Source organism: Manacus vitellinus, unplaced genomic scaffold (assembly GCF_001715985.3).
Source record: "Manacus vitellinus isolate BGI_N305 unplaced genomic scaffold, ASM171598v3 ctg7180002428797_pilon, whole genome shotgun sequence".
Taxonomy (NCBI): Eukaryota; Metazoa; Chordata; class Aves; order Passeriformes; family Pipridae; genus Manacus; species Manacus vitellinus.
Genome location: NW_021937843.1, coordinates 1 through 7476, shown reverse-complemented (window position 1 = coordinate 7476; position 7476 = coordinate 1). Strand labels below are relative to the sequence as shown.

The window sequence follows — 7476 nt, the reverse complement described above, 5'->3', positions numbered from 1 at the left end:
TCTCTGTAGGGGCTCTGGGGTCTCTATAGGGGCTCTGGAGGCCTCTGGGGTCCCTATAAGGGCTCTGGGGTCTCTGTAGGGACTCTGGGGTTTCTATCGTGGCTCTGGGGTCCCTATAATGGCTCTGGGGTCTCTGTAGGGACTCTGGGGTTTCTATCGTGGCTCTGGGGTCCCTATAATGGCTCTGGGGTCTCTGTAGGGGCTCTGGGGTCCCTCTCGTGGCTCGGGGTCCCTCTCGTGGCTCGGGGTCCCTCTCGTGGCTCGGGGTCCCTCTCGTGGCTCGGGGTCCCTCTCCTGGCTCGGGGTCCCTCTCCTGGCTCGGGGTCCCTCTCCTGGCTCGGGGTCCCTCTCCCTGCCGGCACAGGAGCTGCTGCCGCCCCAGCAAGAGGCAGAGGAGTCGCTGCCCAGAAGCAAGAACTCACTGAGAGCTGAACTGGGGCCGTGTGGGCAGGGCCAGAGGGGAGCAAAGGAAGGGATTTGTTGCTAAGAAAAGAAATAAAGTTTGGGTCATTTGTTGGGGAGATTTGTGTCAGTTTCTGATCATTTTTGGGGGTTATTTTTAGTGAGTTTCTGGTCATTTTTGGGGGAGATTTGGGTCAGTTTCTGGTCATTTTTCGGGATGATTTGGGTGAGTTTTGGGTTTATTTTTGTGGTAATTTTGGGTCAGTTTCTGGTCATTTTTTGGGGTGATTGGGCTGACTTTTTGGTCATTTTTTTGGGGAGATTTGGGTGAGTCTTGGTATCAGTGTTTTGGGATTTTGGGGTCAGTTTCTGGTCATATCTGGGGCTGATTTTGTATCATTTTGGGTCAGTTTGGGGGGGGGTTCTTGCATTTTTAGGTCAGGTTTTGGGCCAATTTGGAGTTAGTTTTTGAGGTGATTTGGGCCAGTTTTGGGTCAGTTCTGGATCAATTTTTGGAGTGAATTGGATCAGTTTTTGTGTCACTTTTTGGGGAGATTTGGGTGAGTTCTGGGTCATTTTTGGGGAGATTTGAATCAGTTTCTGGTAGTTTTTTGGGGAGACTTGGGTGAGTTCTGGGTCTCTCCTGATTGTAATTCCTTCAGGCTCCTCTCCTGATTTTAATTTTTTTAGGCTCTTCTCCTCATTTTAATTTTTTAGACTCCTCTCCTGATTTTAATTTTTTTAGTCCCCTATCCTGATTTTAATTTTTTTAGTCCCCTCTCCTGATTGTTATTGTATTAGTCCCCTGTCCTGATTTTAATTTTTTCAGGCTCCTCTTCTGATTTTAATTTTTTTAGGCTCTTCTCCTGATTGTAATTTTTTTAGGCTCTTCTCTTGATTTTAATTCTCTTAGGTTCTTCTCCTGATTTTAATTCTCTTGGGCTCTCCTCCTGATTTTTATATTTTTAGACTCTTCTCCTGATTTTCATTTTTTTTAGGCTCTTCCCCTGATTTTCATTTTTTTTTTAGGCTCTTCTCCTGATTTTAATTCTCTTAGGAGAAGAGCCTAGAGAATTAAAACCAGGAGAAGAGCCTAATTACACAAGTAAATTTTCAAACCACCAGCAATCACAAGCCAATTATCCGATTTCCCAAAAGAACTACACGAACAAATACGGTTATAAAACAACAAAAAAAATGCCATAAGTAAAAAATCGCATAGCAACAGTGCCCCCTGGTGACAGAGAAAAAGAATTGCACATATATTTGAGATGAAATACTGCCACCTGCTGACGGAAAACAGGAACTGCATTGAAAAAATTTTGAACAGCGCATGCGCAGTCGTTGGCAAAACGCCGGCGATCACGTGGTAAGTAAGGGCAGGCAGGAGAGGGACCGGCGACGCATGCGCAGTGGCTCTCGTGCCGGTGCAGCGCTCCCTGCTCGAGTTAAGGGCCGGTTCCGGCGGCAGGGCGGGACTCGCGGCCTCCCGTCTGTCCCGGGGTGTGCGGGGGGGGAATAACGTGAAGATTTCTTGGGGTGAAAGCGCAGAAATTAGCGAGGAGGGACGCTAATTTGGGTAAACTCGGTCACCGGAAGTAGTGAGCGACCGGAAGTCCTCCAAGGCCCCGGCCCGGAAGTCCGCCAAGCCCATAGCAAAGATGGCGCCGCCAGGACCGGAACGACCACACTAAAGATGGCGGCCCCTGCCCGGAAGTTCGCCAAGCCCACAGTAAAGATGGCGCCGCCAGGACCGGAACGACCACACTAAAGATGGCGGCCCCGGCCCGGAAGTTCGCCAAGCCCACAGGAAAGATGGCGCCGCCAGGACCGGAACGACCACACTAAAGATGGCGGCGAGAGGCTTCCGCCGCGACCCGGACCCCCACCCCGCGCCCGCAGCGCCGTCTCGCCGCGCTGCTTCCCGCTGCGGGGACAGGCGGCGGCGCTCGGCCGGGCGGCGGGCGGGCAGGTTCGTGGGCGGCGGCAGGCACCGGCGCCGGCAGCCCCCGTCTCGGGGCCGCGGCGCGCGAGGACCGCATGGCGCGCACGTCGCGCCGCCCTCTCGCCCCGCTCCGCTCCCGCTCCCGCCCCTGCCCCCGCTTCTGCCCCGCTCGCTCCCGCCGTGCCCTGGAGATGCTATCGGGGCTGCGCCGCCGCCTTCCCCCCCCGGAAGCGACCCACGGCGGCAGATTCGACGGAGATCGACCCCGGGGTAAGCTGGGCGCGTCCAAAGGCGCCGCGGGTCTCGCCAAGGAGGGGAGGGGGGGGGGGAGGCGCGCGGCTGCAGTGCCGCTCCCGGCCGTGTCCGCCAGGCGGCGACTGTGAGGCAGGGCCCGGCGCTCGGCGGCGCTCTTGCAAGCGACGCCCCTGGCAAAGCGGCGCTGCTTGGGCACTGCCGGCCTTCCCCCGGAGTGCCCGGGCTGGCCCAGCACCTGGCCGAACCTCTTAGGGAAGAGGCAAGGAACAACTGCGCTTCTTCTGCCCTTTCTTTAGCCCGGGACTGGAACACAGACAAAATCAAGGGGCTCTTGGACCTGTGCAGGCTCCGAGCAGTTTTCAGCCTTCCTTAGCAGGGCATTCTCACCCTCCGAAAAGCTGAAAGGCTTTAACAGCTGGACACGCGCCTGCAGCTGTGCAGATTAATGTAGTTTCTTTTAGGAAATGAAGGGGAAGTTTTCCTGTTGGGAGCCTAAATACCGAGTCTACTCTGCTTTTTCAATCAGGTGACGAAGCTTAGGGAAGAAAAGACCAAAGGCCTCGAGGTGAGTACATTCTACCGAGTTCTGCTTTTCTGGCATCGGTTTGGGAAAATCACGTGAAATTCTAAAAAGCTTCTCTCCGTGTTTTCTAGTTGTTTTTTCAGCCTTGCTCTAAGTTTCATGTAGAAAAGGGCATAGAATTATTAGAACAGACAAACTAGACTTCCTCGGGAGAGATGGAAGAAAAGTCTGCTGATTCCAGTTCTGCTTTTCTTGTCTTCCCTTCGACTGTCGTTTTCTCTCCCCTGCTGTTCAAATAGGCTGCAGTTAATTGCTCTGCTGAAGAGTTTGCTGTCCTAAGTGTCTGTCAAATTGATGCCTTCAACTCAAGACAGCACCTGCTCCTTAGTTACAAAAAGTTCCTCACAGGAAATGTTCAGGCGTGCCCATAAATCTCCTCGCTGTTTGTTTGGGAGAACAGGCTTTTCTCGTCTGTAACAGAACAGTCGTGTCATCTGCTCTGGAATGCTGGTGGCAATCTAGTCAGAAGAGGACCCCGTGCTTCACTAATTTTCCCTTTTTGTTGTTGGGGGTGACTTCTTCCCAGGCATGTTATTCTTGACCCCCCGGGGCAAACGGAGGTGTCAGCGTCAGGAGCCATCCTAACTGAGGCCCTGGGAGGTCAGTGCTTTTTGTGGGACTGGACGGTGAAGCTGTCTGTGGGAATGACCTGGCTATGGCTCAGGGTAGTCCTAATTAAGGTGTCTTTTACTCCGTGTTCCCAGGCTGCCTCTTTCCCTTCGGTCGCCGTGGGACGCCTCTGGCAGGACTAACCCTGTGGCTTTTATGTCCAACGTGCTGTGCTGTGTGTGCCTGCAGGTAAGAAAAGCTGGGAGTGCAGTCCCTCTGCTTTGGTTGCTGTGTCTCTTTGGGAGTGATTTTGGAGGGGAATCCCAGAGCGATTTGGTTTGAAGGGGACCTTCAAAGGCCAGCCTGTCTTCCGTGGGCAGGGACACCTTCCGCTGTCCCCGGTTGCTGCGAGTCCCGTCCAGCCTGGCCTGGAACACTTGCAGGGATGGGGCAGGCTCAGCTTCCCTGTGCAGTGTGCTCTGATATCTCTCCACTGGCATCCTGAAAAATTTTGTCAGCACGTTTTGTGTGACAATGGTAAGCGGGACCTGGGTGAAAATTGGGGTTCTCTGAGGTGCAGAGGGAAAGAATTCTCCTTTGAAGTCCAATGTAATTCAGTTTTGCACGAGTCTTGTCTGACTTATGTTTGAATTGCTTTCTATTCTAGGCAGTTCTTTTAAATTAAACTTTTGTGTCTCCCCCCCAGTATCTTGTACAAGACAAAGCTACCTTTCCTCGTGGGAACGGACTGGCCGGGCTTTGGCAATCTGGCCCCTCGAAAGACTAAGTGACCTCTTCCAACAGGGGAAGACTTTCTGGCAAGCGGTGCCAGGAAGAACTGGAGTTTCTGGAGAATAAAAGCTGGAAGCGTGCCCCTGAAAATCCCCAGCCCTGGGTGGTCAGTGGTCTGACTTGCACGGACCGGTGGCCTTGGCCAGGAGCGGTCCTGCGGGAAGCGCCTTTGCCCAGGCTGTAATTTTAATTTCCCTTGGATGCTTGGCAAAGCCCCTCTGGGTGAGCCCCAGTGCCTGGCAGGAGCAGAGCGGGCTTCCAGGGAGGTATTCACCTGGTCAGCGTCAGGAACCATCCTACCTGAGGCCTCGGTGAGTGCTTTTTGGACGACTGGACGGTGAAGCTGTCTGTGGGAATGACCTGGCTATGGCTCAGTGTAGTCCTAATTAAGGTGTCTTTTACTCTGTGTTCCCAGGCTCCCTCTTTTCCTTCGGTCGCCGTGGGTGTGCCGGACGCCTCTGGCAGGACTAACCCTGTGGCTTTTATGTCCAACGTGCTGTGCTGCGTGTGCCTGCAGGTAAGAAAAGCTGGGAGTGCAGTCCCTCTGCTTTGATTGCTGTGTCTCTTTGGGAGTGATTTTGGAGGGGAATCCCAGAGCGATTTGGTTTGAAGGGGACCTTCAAAGGCCAGCCTGTCTTCCGTGGGCAGGGACACCTTCCGCTGTCCCCGGTTGCTGCGAGTCCCGTCCAGCCTGGCCTGGAACCCTTGCAGGGATGGGGCAGGCTCAGCTTCCCTGTGCAGTGTGCTCTAATAGCTCTCCACTGGCATCGTGAAAAATGTTGTCAGCGTGTTTTGTTGGACGACGGTAAGCAGGACCTGGGTGAAAAGGACATTCTCTGAGGTGCTGGGAGAAGGAGGACTCGTGCGGGCACCTCCAGAGACAGCGGGAACGGGAGCGTGCTGCGGAGGAGGGAAATTCCAGGGGGTGGGTGCCGAGAAATTTGGCCTTCCCTCGCCCTGTGCTCTGCACTTAGCAGTGGGTCAAGTGCAGAAGTTTCCTGGGGACCCTGGGAAATGATGCCGGGTCTGCCAAGAAAAGTGGGGCCAAAGGAGCAGGACCTGGGGCTGCCAGCGTGGGAGAAACAAGGGACGGGTCATCCTCTGCCTCCAGGAGGGAGGGCAGCAGGAAAGGCCACGGACTAAAGCACTGAAGTGCCGTTCCCCAGGGAGCCCCTGCCCAGACCTGAACTTGCTTCTGCACTTGCTGTCCCTTTCCCAGCGGAGCCGAAGCGTCGGGTGCCGCTGCCGGGGGGATGGAGCTGCCAAGGACAAGCTGGGAGGGTGTTTGCGAGGGAAGGGGGTAGAAGGAGCTCTTGATGTGCTTTTTTTACTTCTTCATCCCACAGAATTGCCACGAGAGGAAATACTTCAGAGGGGCTTCCCTCCAGATAAGGCCTGAAGATGCCAGGAGGTTTCAGCCGGGAGGAAAGGAGCTGTGGAAGAAAAGCAGCCTAAAAACAGCCAGTGGGGATCATCAGGTTTTCCAGCCAAGAAGAACAAGGAGAGAGATGAGGGAATCGGGTTCCAATTCCTAATGCTTTGGTGGGTGCAGGAATGATTTCTGTGTGTTTTCCAGTCCCTTTGGATTCCTGGGATGATTTTAAAATGATGGCTTTAGCAATCAACTAAATCGCAGATGTTGTTTATGAGAGGAAATGATGCCAAATAAATGCAGAGTTTTGGGTCAGTTTTGGGGATGATTTGGGTCAGTTTTTGGGGTCAGTTTGGGGTCATTGTTTGGGTTGATTTGGGTCAGCTTTTGGGATGATTGGGGTCAGTTTTGGGTCAGCTTTTGGGATGATTGGGGTCAGGTTTTGGGGTCAGTTTTGGGTCAGCTTTTGGGATGATTTGGGGTCAGGTTTTGGGGTCAGTTTTGGGTCAGCTTTTGGGGTGATTTGGGTCGGTTTTGGGTCAATTTTTGGGGAGCACTGGGTGTTACTGGGGGTTGTTGGGGAGCACTGGGTGTTACTGGGGGTTGTTGAGGAGCACTGGGTGTTACTGGGGTGTACTGGGGAGCACTGGGTGTTACTGAGGGTTGTTGGGGAGCACTGGGTGTTACTGGGGAGCACTGGGAGAGAAAATGAAAAATAAAGAGAATAAAAAATAAACGAAGTAAAGAAGGAAATATAAAAAAGAAAATTTAAAAAAAAAGGCAAAAAAACTAAAAAGGAAATAAAATGAAAATGAAATAAAAGAGAGAAAAAAAAAAAAGAAACCCCTTCTTGGGCACCCCGTTTCCTCTCCTCCCCCCCCCCGAACCGTAAATTGCGGGGTCATCACCCCTAAAATGTGAGAAGGGGACCCCGAAATGTGGGTGAGGGAACCCCAGGGAGCCGGAAAAGTGGAGGGGGAGCCGCAGTAAGAAAGCGAAGCCGGGCGGTCGGGCGGCGGGGTGGGGGGGGGCGCATGCGCAGTCGTTGGCAAGACGCCGGCGATCACGTGGTAAGTAAGGGCAGGCAGGAGAGGGACCGGCGACGCATGCGCAGTGGCTCTCGTGCCGGTGCAGCGCGCCCTGCTCGAGTTAAGGGCCGGTTCCGGCGGCAGGGCGGGACTCGCGGCCTCCCGTCTGTCCCGGGGTGTGCGGGGGGGGAATAACGTGAATTTCTCCTGATTTTAATTCTCTTGGGCTCTTGTCCTCATTTTAATTTTTTTAAGGCTCTTGTCCTGATTTTAATTTTTTTAAGGCTCTTGTCCTGATTTTAATTTTTTTAAGGCTCTTCTCCTAAATTTAATTTTTTTAAGGCTCTTGTCCTGATTTTAATTCTCTCGGTTCAAACCATTTCCTAATAAGTCAGTTTTAATGAAGTGTTTTCCAGTCCCTTTGGATTCCTGAGATGATTTTAAAATGATGGCTTTAGCAATCAACTAAATCGCAGATGTTGTTTTTGAGAGGAAATGATGCCAAAGAAATGCAGAGAGAGAGCATGGAATCATCCTGGGATCCTGGAGT

At 53.0% G+C, this 7476-nt stretch overlaps 1 long non-coding RNA gene across 4 annotated transcripts; it reads left to right on the top strand.

The window, feature by feature from the left end:
• Positions 1-2560: 2560 nt before the first annotated feature.
• LOC112841494 lies at positions 2561-6151 on the top strand. 4 transcript variants are annotated; one of them, XR_003916299.1, is made up of 7 exons: positions 2561-2617; positions 3129-3167; positions 3712-3785; positions 3890-3983; positions 4441-4837; positions 4942-5043; positions 5873-6151. It is a non-coding gene; the product is annotated as an uncharacterized LOC112841494 (long non-coding RNA). The 4 variants fall into 4 exon arrangements; XR_003916301.1 differs by lacking the exon at positions 3712-3785 and having other exon boundaries at positions 2569-2617; XR_003916302.1 differs by lacking the exons at positions 2561-2617; positions 5873-6151 and adding an exon at positions 5368-5382 and having other exon boundaries at positions 2841-3167.
• The last annotated feature ends 1325 nt before the right edge of the window (positions 6152-7476 follow it).